The sequence below is a fragment of the Pongo pygmaeus genome, chromosome 17, assembly GCF_028885625.2.
Source record: "Pongo pygmaeus isolate AG05252 chromosome 17, NHGRI_mPonPyg2-v2.0_pri, whole genome shotgun sequence".
Classification (NCBI taxonomy): domain Eukaryota; kingdom Metazoa; phylum Chordata; class Mammalia; order Primates; family Hominidae; genus Pongo; species Pongo pygmaeus.
In genome coordinates, this window is record NC_072390.2 from 62379099 (window position 1) to 62393007 (window position 13909).

Below are 13909 nucleotides of genomic sequence, written 5' to 3' on the forward strand. Positions count from 1 at the left end.
ACCTCCAGTGTAGCTGCTGCACACCTGGATGCCTGGTAAGGTGGGCTGTTATTTTGGGATATGTCCTGTATAGGCATCTGCACATTGAAAAAGGAACTGTGTCCCTCATCTGGTTATATGCATAGTCTCCTAAGGGCAGCTCCCTGGGAAGATGAGATGATCTGGACACTGAACTAATTCAGGGGAATGGGAACTTCTGGCCCCAGATGCCCATGGTGTGATATATGCACTTCCACATCATGTGGGCAGGGTGCAGCCACTCCAGAACTTCTAGCCCTGGGAGACTTCCACTGTCCGTGGGTTTTGGATGCGTAAACTGAAGAGGGGAAAGCATGAGCGGAAAAGGGAGTGCACCTGGTGGGTTTAGAGGGCAAGGTGGAGACGAACCTCGTTGGCTGTGACCAGGTCCCAACCTGGAAGTGGTGACCAAGAAGGGTGAACTCAGAGATCTGGACATTGAAGACTGGGCTAAAGTGTCCAAACACTCTGTTAGGTTTCTTATTCCCTATGTTAAAAGATAAACTTAGGCATACTGAAATTGTAATGAGTTTATTTGAGCAGACAGTGATTCATGAATTGGGCAGCACTGGACTCCAAGTGATTGGGCTTCACCCAGGGGACAGGAAGGGAAACTTTTATAAGCTGTTCACAGAAGCAAGAGAAAGAAATACATTCAATAGGTTAAAGTGGAAAGCTTCTAGTTAGAGATTATTTTGGTGGTTTCTGATTGGTTAAGCTTAAGTTTTGTTTCACTGTTTACACTGAGTTGGGCTTTGTTTTGCTTACCTAGCATTGGGACAGTCTCAGCCTCACGACTTCTATTAGTTTTTTTTAGTTTTTTTTAAACACCTACTTGGCCACAAACCCCACCCTACTTTTTGTGTTAGCTATAAATAGTAATAATAGTAGCAAAAATTTCTATAGCACTTCCTGAGTTCCAGGCATCATTCAAAGCACTTTACATGCATTAATTCACTTAATATAATCATCCCTATAGCTCTTTGAGGAGGATTCTAACATTATCTTCATTTTGCAGATATAGAAACTGAGGCACAGTGAGGCTCATTTTTCTTATCTCCCCTGGCAAATGTGGGGCCTCTGTTATGGTACTTTGTGTCTTTTCTATGTGTGCATGCATTACGGTGCATTAGGGTATATCTCTGATGATGACAGCCAAGTACACTGGTGCTGTACAGCAGAACATACATACATGCTGTTACCATTCATGCCTCATCTCCCCCTTCAAGGGGAAAACACTATCTGTCTTTTCATCTTTGCATCCCCAAAGCACCTTGCACAGTGCTGGGTGTATTTAGCAGAAAGTGTCCAGTCAATTTTTGTAGAATGGTGAACTAAAGATTTCTAAGCAGGGAGTGATGTAGTGAACAGTATTTTTGGAGGGTCTGCCAACTAGCAGGGCGGATTGAAAGAGGAGAGGCTAGAAACAGGACCCCACAAAGTTCTGAACTGTGCCCCATGGCAAGGACAGTGATCTGTTTGGAGAACCCGTGGCCATCTGGGGTTTGCCTCTTTGCCCTGCAGGTACACCTCTGTCTGAGCTCTTGGCCTGGGCTTTTTTGTCTTCCTGTTTCCCAGCTTTGCCCAACCATATTTCCTGCCTGAGAGAAGCCTTCCATATAATTTGTGAACTGGCGAGACACTCAGCTTTTGGCAGACTGTAAAGCTGCCGTGAAGTTTTAGTTCTCAATCCTAACATTTGGTTCATTTAATTAAGGGCTGAGGACATTACGAACACCTCTCAACTATCAAAGGGCATTTGAAACAACTCACAAACACAATTAACCTTGGCCCCAAAGATTGAAAAAAAAAAGGCAGGCACAGTGTGGTGTTTCACTATTTATAATCACCAGTTAACAAAGTATGCAATTAAGTCAAGTGCTGATATAGCAACACAAGCCCAGTGCCCGGGGTTTGCCCTTGCCTGGTCTTTGCATGTGACCATATGGGGCTTTGGACTAGCGGTCTCCAGGTTGGAGGGCCGCGTTAGAATCTCTAGGGGCTTGGGGGTGGGGGAAAAGGTTTGAAAACAACCATAAATAAATAAAATAACCATAAATAAAACATATATGTTTGAAAACAACCATAAATAAAATAAGTAATTTTATTTTATTTGGGGGATATTCTTAAAACCTAATTTCTTTTTTTTCCTTTCTTTTCTTTTTTTTTTTTTTGAGACAGAGTTTTGCTCTTTTGCCCAGGCTGGAGTGAAGTGGCGTGATCTCAGTTCGCTGCAACCTCCGTCCCCCCAGTTCAAGTGATTCCGCTGCCTCAGCTAGCGGCTAGCCTCCTAAGTAGCTGGGATTACAGGCGCCCACCACCATGACTGGCTAATTTTTGTATTTTTAGTAGAAATGGGGTTCCTCCATGTTGGTCAGGCTGGTCTCAAACTCCTGACCTCAAGTGATCCACCTGCCTCAGCCTCCCAAAGTGCTGGGATTACAGGCGTGAGCCACCACGCCCGGCTAAAACCTAATTTCTAAAAATGTAAACTACAGAAATTAGTGCTTGAGAAAAATCTTTCTGAATGATGGGAAATTGCTGAAGACAGAAATTCCCAAGATAGAGAAGATGCCCTTCTCCCCCAGGGATTTTATAAAATTCTCTGGGGGACACATGAGAATGTTAAAGTATCAAAGGAGAGATGGATGAAGAAAAGGTTGAAAAACATTGCTATTCCCACACCTTAATCTCACACTGCCCTTGGAGGTGGGGGCCTCTCCCATGGAGGTTGTCACAGGAACCCTTTCTAGAAGTAACAATGTTCTTAATAAATACATTTAACCCTCCCTCACTCCCTCCCTTGCTTCCTTCCTTCCTGCCTACCTCCCTTCCTTCCTTATTTCCTTCCTTCCATCCCACTTGCATATTTATACCCTATCTTAATCCAGAAAGGATGTGAGATGGATAAATCCCTTTGGATAATTTCTAAGAGGAAGCTCCCCAGGAAACACTGGGGTCCATCAACATCCTGGTTAACAAATTACTTTTTACTATGTATTAGTCAGTCACTGAGCTGGATGTGAAAAGTACAGGATGAATAAAACAAGATATCTGTCCTCAGGGAACAAAATTAGCCTAAACAGAACAAAAGCAGGAAGAGGGACCCTACACAGCTGCCTGTAATCCAAACTGCAAAGTACTAAGTGATTTGGATCTTATCAATCAGGGTGCTTTTGGTTGCAAGTAACAGTAAACGTAACTCAAAGTGGGGATTTATAATCTCCCATAATGGGAAGTCCTGAGGCCAGGCAGCTCCTGGCACAGTGTGAACCCACTTTTGTGCTCTTTCTTGGCCCCCTGCCCCTCACCCATGTGCCAGGGTTTTGATGATCCTCAAGCTGGCTGCAGGCTGGCTACAGCATCTCCAGGCATCACTTCCCAGCAAAGTCCAGGAAAGAAGCAGGCACATCACTGCCTGCCAGGTGGGGCCTCTGTTTATCAGAGAGGAAACCTGCTTCAGAAGTCCCCAAGCATGGCTTGTTGGCCTGATATGGGCATGTAGGGTCCTGCATGCATCCCTGAACCAGCTTCTAACTGAAGAGAATGTAATAAGCAGAACTAGCTTAGACCAACCAAGACTTACCTCTAAGTCCCAAGGGGGAGGAGTGACCACCTGAACAAAATAGACATGTGCCCAGAGAAGGCAGGGAGTATGGATGAAATGCTGGAAAGTAGCAGCAACGCTGTTCCACCAACCCACAGAGCAGGAACATGGAATTCTCCCTGCCAGGCACAGTAGGGGAGGTGATCTGATTTGACCTGTCCGAGAGCGCATGTTCTGACTTCTTTTTGGGGGCAGGGAATAGGACATTTCTTCTAAGTGGAGGAAATAGCACGAGTAACCCCATGGGGAGCTGCTTTGCACAGAAACAGAAGCTTCTGTGGCTGTAGCACAGGTGTGCATTGGGTGGGGGCAAACAGGAGAAACCTGAATGATGGATCAGGACCAGTGGAGAAAGGCCTGGCCGCCAGGAAACAAGCAGCCATTATTTTAACCCAGAGTTTCGGACAAAGCAAGGTATTATTGGCATGGTTTCTCACTCAGTTAATGGAGGCATTACTGTAGAAAGATCCGGTCCAGAAAATGTTTCAAGATGCCGTGACCAAAAATCTGTCCTTGGGGGCCTGCTGGAGGGATGTGGCTAGCCTCAGAGGGACATCTTTGGCAGGGGCATTGAGTGTGATGGGTACTGGTGGTTTATCAGAATCCTTAAAAGCACAGACTCTGGGGTCAGACTGCCTGGACACATGGCCTGTCTTCGCTTTCTGCTGCTCACCTTGCCTCAGTTCTCTCACCTGTGAAGTGGGGATAATAATTGTAAATACTCCATAGGGTTAAATAAGTTATTCATGCTGGCACGTGGACATCCCTCTATAATTGTTAGCTGTTATTGTTGTTAAGGGCTGAGAAGGGAGTGAAGATGCATTATCATGAGGATTCTAACGAGGAAGCAAGTGGTGATTTCGTTGTGTGGATTTTAATTTTTTTCCCATAAACTGTAGCTGACAGTTGCTTCTAAATAGAAGGCAAAGGGCCCACAGCTTCCAACTACCTGAAAATTAGCCCACATACCATCTTTGCCTCAACTGCCAAGTGACATTCATGGACCTTCCTTTTACCTACAAAGTTGAGTTCATACTCTACAGATTTGATTGGTAATCTATTAATTAGAGAAGCTCATTAGTTTAAGTGATTAGAGCTATGACCCCTACAGTAAATATTATTAAAGACTAAAGACCTGATTAACCAAGATTAAAGTAAGAGAGTTGCAAATTTTCACCTGACCTAAGAAAACCTTTTGCTCTCCTTCTTTACTGCCCTTTCAGAGCTTCTCTGTTTTCCAGACACTATAAAAAACCCTAATGCTTGCTTACAAAATTAGATCAGTGTGAAGGTTATCAAAATTTGAAGTCCTTGTACAATTAGCATACACAGAAGGGATACAAAGGGAAGATTTCAAAGAAATTGACAACTGCATACAATTTGGAAATGTTCTCACTGATTTTGATTTGCTTAATTTTTAATTAGGACAAAAATTTCAAACACACAAACTGTTGAAAGAATAGTACAAAGAATACGCCTCTGCCCTACACCCAGACACCCAGTTCCAACAACTGTTAACAGGTTACCATATTTACTTCCTCTCTCTCTTTCTGGTAATAATTTGAAAACAAGTTGCAGATATGTTGACACTATATAGCTTCAGCCTATATCTCCTGAGAATGAAGACATTCTCCTACTTAATCATGAGATCATCATTATGCCTAAGAAAATTAACAAGAATTCCCTAGTATCATCTAAACCAGGCCTTATCCAGATTTCTCTATTTTTAGAACTATGATCCAATTATGAGTCTGCTAGTATTGTTTTTAATAGAGAGAAGTGTGTGTATGTCTGTCACTAAGCTTATGAAATGTGTGTGTGTATAGTGCTCATGTATGTTTGTGACATGTATAAGTATGAATGCATACATGCATATGTGTGTGTGAGCAGTGTTTTGTGTCCACATGTGTGATGTGTACATGTGCTTGTATGTGTACATGCATGTGTGTGTGTGCATGTGTGTGTGTTGAGGAAGGAGATGCTAGGGATCCTGTTTGAGCAAAACGAACCAAGATGTGCTAGAAAGAAGATGCTTTATTATTATTAATTTTTGCCTAATGCATGTGAAGAAATAAGAGCCAAACTCCAGCAACTGTTGAGCAGAATCCATCTTGGCTAGGGAGGCTAAAGATACTAATGGTTTTGTTCCCCTTGATAGATTGATTCAGGTGTCCCTCTCTCCTATCATCTTGAGAGAGCTCTCTCTGAAAGGGAACAGTCACAAAAGTTCTTTCTCTGCTCAAAAGGGTCAGCATTATCTTCTATTTTCCTTGCCAGGCCTGCAGCTGATGCACAAAGAAAGGTGTAATTACAATGTGACGTGCTGCTGATCGCCAGGGTCTGGAAATTCTGAACCACTTACTCTGCTCAGAATACATTTCAATTTGGTGCTATGAATTTTACATTGAAATGAGTTTTTTCTTTAAAACCCTAGAGAAAACAGCCCCTGCACAGAAGCATTAACAAATTGCTTTGCAAATCTAGGCTAAAGTGAGCATTCAATTTGAGGAGGTCAAATCAAGCTCAAGTCCCGAAGCCCAAAGCCTGGTCGCAGCAAGTCCAAGTTGGCCCTGGGATGGATTTGGCCATGGATTTAGTCTTGCTTTAGTCCTTGCCACCTTTCCTGGGCCTCTCTCTGGGCTGACTTTCTTGGGGCTCTTGCAAATGCTCAAATGTCTCTGTCCAAGGTTCCAAGGGTTTAGGGCTGGAAACTGCTGAGACTAGAAGCCCTGGGGTGAACAGCCCTTGCTTGGCTGTGCAGTCACATGGGTGAGAAGAAGGACCCACAGAAGCAAAGACTCAGGCAAGCCCAGGCTGTGGACCACAGACAGCATTTCGTTCCACTCATTCACTTTACAGAGCGGACACTAGGTAAGGGCTCAATGGTGTGACCAAAGGCCCCCACTGGTCACTGTAATCATCAAAATAGTAACATTTATGGAGTGTCAGCAATCTGCCAAGCATGATTCTGAGTACTTTATGTTTTCTCATAGAAGGGTCCTAGGTAGGCTGGGCGTGGTGGCTCACGCCTGTAGTCCCAGCACTTTGGGAGGGGAGGTGGGTGGATTACTTGAGGTCAGGAGTTTGAGACCAACCTGGCCAACATAGTGAAACCCCATGTCTACTAAATATACAAAAATTAGCCCGGTGTGGGGGTGCATGCCTGTAGTCCCAGCTACTTGAGAGGCTGAGGCCGGAGAATCGCTTGAATCCAGGAGGCAGAGGTTGCAGTGAGACAAGATTGCTCCACAGCACTCCAGCCTAGGTGACGGAGTGAGACTCTGTCTAAAAAAAAAAAAAAAGAAGGGTCCGAGGTAATCCTCTGTGGTAAGGCCATTATTACCCTTTTTCACTTTATATTATTATTTTTATTATTAACACATATATGTTTTTGTAGAGACAGGGTTTCGCCATGTTGCCCAGGCTGGTCTTAAACTCCTGGGCTCAAGCAATCCTCCCCCATCGGCCTCCCAAAGTGCTGGAATTACAGGTGTAAGCCACCGTGCCCACCCCCTACCCCTACCTTTTATAGATAAGAACTCAGAGGCACAGAGAGGTTCAGTTGCCTGAATTCGTGCAGCCCGGACATGCTCACCTAGGATATTTATTGGTGACCAGCACTCTGCACTTTGGACCACACTGTCTGCCCACACTTCTGAGCTGTCCTAGCCACACCACCCCAAGCCTGGCCATTCCTGTCTAGTCAGAGATGGCTTCTTCAAGGTCTAGGGCTGGCATCATCTTAACCTGTCAGCCTGCAGACTCTCCTGCCCTTGTGTCCACATCTTGGACAAGGGAAGCCCCTCACGCAGGACTGGATGTTAACTTTAGTGACGATGTGTTCCGGAGCCTCACCCAATGCTTTTTAGACCTGTCCTCTTTTCTTTGAAGCCCAGGCCAAGGAAACCCTCGGGGTGCTCATTTGTCATGTGTTTGCCTTGTTTTCTTAATATTTAGCAGCCCTCTTCCCTCACCTTCCACACAACCATTCACTTCATACTCATGCCCTGCGGAAAGGGGATCCAGAACGACAGTGGGTCCACTCTATGACATATCTTGTAGTTTATTGCACACTACGTTACAGGAGGAAACAGAAAGGCCTGGTGGGGTCGAAAGAGCTGCATGATGCCTGAGGTTCTGGCCAGCCAGCGTTGTGTCTGCCTCTTAAAGCCACTTCTCAGGCAGTCAAGCATGGCCACATCAGTGGTTCCTGGCGGTGTCCTAGCTGGAGGGACCTTGGCCTGAGGAGGGGGTGGGGAACTACCCACCTCTCCTGCCACCCATAGCACTGCTTCTCCAAAGCCACGGAGATCAATCTGCCCCAAATGAGCATCAGGAGCTGCAGTAAACCCAGTCCCCAGGGCTCTTGCCATGGAGCCTGGGGCAGCCTGGGGACCCAGATTAAAATGATACGTTTTCAATTTGGCCTTAAACGAATTCACCAAATCGGCATCTTTGATGTCAAGTGGAAGTGAATTCCACAAATCTCAATTTATTTTATGGGGAAGCGTTATTGATTTTTTTTTTTTTTTTTATCGTCTGCTTCTCCTTCTTCTTCCCTCCCAGCTGCCAAGCCTCTTCCACCTGGATTGAATTGTTTGATTTAAGAGTGGCAGTTCAGAAAGAGGAAGAGATGCCTCTCCCTTTTCTTCCACACATCCCCCACCCTGCAGTGCCAGGAACATCCCTTCAAGCCAGGAGTAGCAGGAAGGGACAGGCCCAAGCCAGGATTCCCTGGCTGGGCTAGAGCAGCCTTGCCCCGTGCCTCCAGCTTGTCTGCATGTGCCCACACTCAGCCAGTTTGGTGCCTGTTTAGAGACTGCTTATGTTGTCATGTCGTTTTTCCTGTGTTGTGCCATTCGTCTCCTTAAGGCCCTACAGGGGCCGCCCCTTGTTCCTGCCTCATGCCCACACCGGATGACCTAGCACCCAAGGCCTTGTAAACCAGACCCCAACCTGTCTGTCCAACAATGTCTGCATCTGGCCTTCCATTTCCTTCTGGAACATCTTTTATTTATGAAGGTATTTGTATCTTCAGGCCCGGTGACTATCGGGGCTCAGTACTTGCTTATGCACTGAGGAGGTATGCATGGTGACCCTCATGAGTGCCACTCTCAGGCCCCATCTTTGCTTATGCTCCTCTCTTCCCTTTGGCACCAGCGTGAGGCCCCCCCCAATTACTCTGCCCTGTGCCAGCCCAAACTTAGCACACTTCCAGCAGAGCAATTGATGCCCTGGCTCTCCCCACCTCACCAGCCCACTCCTCCTAAAGGGCTTGCTCTCTGGAGCAATGGCTCCATCCTTCATTCAGTGGCTCAGGTGAGAAACCCTGCAGTCATCTTTGGTTCATTTCTTTCCCTCACACCCAAATCCAGTCCAATTCACTCTAATGGTTCCACTTTTTCGTAGGCAGAATTGTGGCCCTCAAAGATGTCCACACTTTGATCTCCATGAACCTGTGAATATGTTCCTTTACATGGCAAAAGGATCTCTGTAGATGTGATTAAGATTTGTGGATCTTGAGATGGAAAGATTATTCTGGATTACTTGGGTGGCCCCGATGCAATCACATAAGTCCTTAAAAGCAAGGATTTTTCTAGGTTGTGGTCAGACAGAGATGACAGCGTGAGAAGGATTCAATACCCTTTCTGGTTCTGTAAGCAGGAGGTTCTGTGCAAGAGCTGGAAAGAGGCCTCTGGAAGCTGGAAAGGCAAGAAAATGGATTCTCTCCTGGGGCCCCCAGAAAGGAGCACAGCTCAACATCTTGATTTTAGCCCAGTGACACTTGTGTTGGATTTCTAGCCTACAGAACTATAAGATGACAAATTTGTGTTGTTGATAACCACCACGTTTGTGGTAACTTGTTATAGGAGCAATACAAAACAAACACAACTTCCTTAAATATGACCTGGAAATGACCTCTCTCTTCCATCTTCCCCCTAGTCCAAGTCACCTAGACTCCTGCAAGAGCCTCCTCAGGCGTCCTTCCTCCCCCAACCCCTGCAATCAACTGTCCACCAGAAGCCTAACTGGTCTTTTGTTTTTCATCTTCTTATTTTGAAATAATTTCAACCAAGTAGAAAACCTGTAAGAAAAATACGAGAATTCTCATGCCTTCATCACCCATATCCATCCATCATCAACACTGTGCCACATTTGCTTGGTCACTCTCTCTCTCTCAGATCATGTCCACCCCTACTTAAGCCTCCAGTGGGTTCCCACTGCCTTGCCCTCCTCCTCATAGCCAGTAAAGGTGGATGTTGCCAGGCCCAGCCCACCTTATCCTGTGTTCCCTGTGCTCAAGGCACCCTGCCCGTTTCCAGGCCCTCCGTCCGCTGCCCTCTGGCTGTCATCTGTGCGCCTCGGCTCTAATGTCATCACCTTCCAGACCCTTTCCATGATGATTCCACTAAAGCAGCCTCCTACTCCACCTCAGCTGCTCTTTATGGCGTTACCCTATTCATTTTTTTTTAAAACAGCATTTACCAGGCTCTGATGCCATCCCATTCATTTACTGCCTGCTTGTTTATTGTTCATTCACTCCCTGGTGTTTAGCTCTTTGGGCAGGACTGTGTCCGCCTCCTATCCTGAATTTCTAGAACAGCGCCCAGTACCTAGTAGTTGCTCAACAAATATCTATGGACTGACTGATTTTCTGTGACACATGACTGAGCCCTTTTGGCAGATCCAATTGTTTACAGGTGTGTATCTTTTCTTAAGGGCAGGCAGGATTCTTTCATTTTTAAATTCTCTCCTCTCAGAGCTGGGCACACGACAGGACCCCATCTGGATGCTGGCGGATTTTCTCTGAAAGTGCGAGCTTCTCGGTGTGGAGGGCCTTCCTGCCTTCCCCACACACCACCCTAACATCCAGCTCTGTAATAGAATGCACCCCGATGGAGGCCCAGGGTCATAAGAATGCCTTCCTTCTCCCTCACTGTTTTTCTTTTAGATTTGTCTAAGTGCTGTTAACTTTGCCATCTTGTCTGTTTCCCTCATCCCTGTTGTGGGGTAAACACACAGAGAGCATTAGCCCCATTTGATGGACGATGAAACTGAAGCAAAGGCAGGTTAAGTGGCTTGCCCAAGGTCACACAGGTAATTAACAGCAGGACAACTCCCCTGGTCCCTAGCCTGGTGCCTTCTCCTGTGGACCACAGAGCAGCAGCCTCTTGCCCCTCCCCTCAGGGACTGAGGAGCCCAAACCTGATATTATGGGCACAAAGCTTTTAGCAGATGAGTGGAGAGCAGGAAGCTGTGTGGTTAGGTGAGCTCTGGGTATGTGTGTGTCTAATTGCTCTTCATTTCCTTTCCTTTCATTCATAGAGTCATTCATTCACTCAGGCAGACACTCATTCACGAGGCTTTCACTGAGCGCCTCCCACCTCCTTGGCTTTCTGCTTGGCATAGAGGAGGATGCTAGACAAGGAGGCAGGGGCCTTACAGGAGCCTGTTCTCACACATGGGAGGCCCAACTCACATATGGGAGGTGATGAGGTAGGATTGGAGACCCCATTCTGGCAGGAGTGGCATTGACTCCTTTCAGATGAATGGAGGAACTCAGCACAAAGCTGTACACAGCCACAAAACACTCACACTGGGATTGACTCCCTCCATGCAGGTAACTACCCGCAAGCTCCCTCCTGCTGTCTTCTCTAATAAGAGAACCCCTTCCCCTACCCCACTCGCCTGCCCTCTGGGGATGGACTGAGCTCCTCTACCTACAGAACTTCCCCCACAGTGGCCAGTTCACAGGGAGGGACTGAAGATTGACCCAAACCTGTGCAATCAGGATCCTTTCTCAGATTTAAAAGCCATATGTGAGACAGGGAGCTCTGTTCCTGGGCTGGGGAGTGGCTGTGCTCACTGAAAAGGAGGGAGCATGATTACAAACCTACTATGCTCAATCTCCTACCTCTATTCTTCAATGACAACTTAAATTCCATAACTTTCTGATCACTTTCAGTGAGGACAATCCTGTTCAGTTCAAAGTATAACTTCAAGTTCAGTTTGAACAGCATCTGTTTGCTTCTCCCCAGTGCAGTCTGAGAGGGTCCCCAACTCTCTTGAGGGTTGTCTGGGGCAAAGATGATAGGGGTATGGGATTGGGGAGGAGGCTGGCCAGGCTCTGAGACAACCCAGGTCCCTTCCCTCCTCAGTGTCCAGCTCCTCCAGGAAGGTCCCAGGGAGGGAGACAAGTGTCCCTTGGGTATTACAGGTGCTGGGGAGTCCTCTCTCTGTTGGCTCTGCTGTTTCTCTGTTGATGCCTGGCAGGCCGATAATGCCTCAGCCACAACCTTCCAGATGCTGCTCTCTCGTGGGCCCTCATGTGAGTTCCCATGGGCTCCTGAGGGGTCTCTCAATGCCCATTTCTCTGACCTGGGAGTGTCAGCTGGCTCTGAGCTCCATGTCTTCCAGCCCCTCCAGCTCGTTACTCCAGGAGGAAGGAGGGGGTTCACCTCCCAACCTTACACTGCTGGGACCTTACAGTTGGAGAGACAAGATATGCCCATGTGAAATGAAATTATTCCCTTCCCTTCCCTTCCCCTTCCCCTTCTCCTGTCTCTCCTTTTTCTCACTTCTCTCTTTTCTCTCTATCCCTCACCCACCTTACTTTGTAAAGCTGAATTCATCAGAGTTGCCTTCAAAGCTGTCCCCAAACACTTCCCTGGCCTGTTCTCTGTGATCATGTGGTTCTTCACCTTCATTTATCTATTTGAGTATTAAGAAATAGGAGGGTTGACATCCTCGAGTTTGGAGTTTTATTGGGGAAGTAAAAATAACACAGATACAACAATCAGGTACCCAGATAAGGTGACATCACATCATGTGCTTCCCTGCACATGGCAGACAGACAGTGCAGATCACAAGGTGGGTGCTAGAGCCAGGTGGCCTGAGTTCAAGCCTAGCATCGCGACAAGTGAACTGTGCAAGTTGGGTGAGATCATCTCACCTGTGTACCTCAGTCGCCTTCCCAGTAACAGGGGTGATAACAGCGAGTCCCTTGCATCATTTTTTGTGAGCATTAAGTTAGGTGATGTATGAAAAGCACTGAGAACAGAGCTTGGCACATAACAGCTACTCAATACATAGACGATGATGATGTGCAGTGAAGGGCAAATACGGTTAGGGTTGTAGTTGGTTGATTCTGTGCCGAGTGAACTTGCCATGACTTTCTGTGGGGAGGGGAGCTGCCACCAGAAGGGAGGGACAGAGCCCCTGGGTGGCTGGGGCAGATGTGCCACCCTCTCCAGAGAAGTGGGGATGCCAGGAACACCTTTCCCTGCAAAAGGGCCATCTGGCCACAGTAGTCCAGTTGGGGAAAGTGCCCAGGGAGAGCAAGCAGCAGGAAGACACTCTGGTGGCAGTGGTAGTGGTGGCCGGAAGTGGGCATGACAGTGGGGGTGTCGGCTCTGGTTCCATGCTCAGGATCTGAGGTGTGGAGGGGTGGGGAGCCTCCCACAAGGACTCAGGACAGCAGCTGCAGGGGACACAGTGAGAATTCCATTGGCAGTGGCTAAGGACAACCCTGCCCTTGCAGGACTCCTAGGAGTAGGGAGCTGACATAGCATGGCCCTGTCTGGAGAAGCCTGGCCGTAGGATGTTTCTTGACATTAAATATTTTCTATGATTACCTGAGTCTCAAAAAGACATCTACCTTACCCACAGTACATGGGAGGGTGAGGCAGAGCCAGGTCTGGAACCTAAGTCTTCAAAACAAAGTGAAATCTAAGCCTCCTTCACCCCCAGGAGGTGAAGCTGTCTTGGGTAACAAAAAACAGAAGGCAGGGATAGCGCCACAGGCTGGGTTGGCAAACTATGCAGGCATCCCAGTGCCCGACAGCCCCCAGAGCTGTGGCTCTGCAACTGCATGTGTTTACAGAGTCACCACGGCTCCCCATGAGCAGCTCTGGAGAAAGCCAGCCCACAAAGCTTCCCACAGCATCTGCCAAGAATACACCCGACATAATAATTTCTTTGACCTCCACCACATGAGTTTCTGAAAAGAACAAAACAGCATCATTCCCTGGCATTTACAGTTTAAACCTTTCCTATTCAAGTTTCTAACAAAAAAAGCCACCAACCCATTCTGGCCGTGATTAAAATTCATAGGCTTGCTGCAGAGAACAGATGCAGAAGCAATTTTAGGCCAGTCATATCCCAGGTCTGCAAAATTAATTTGACAGGTTTGCATTAAAGCACTGATCAATATCCACTTTAGAGCGGCAGAGGCTAACTGAGAAAAAATAAGTGACCGGAGTGTTACCAGACGAGAAAAAATGA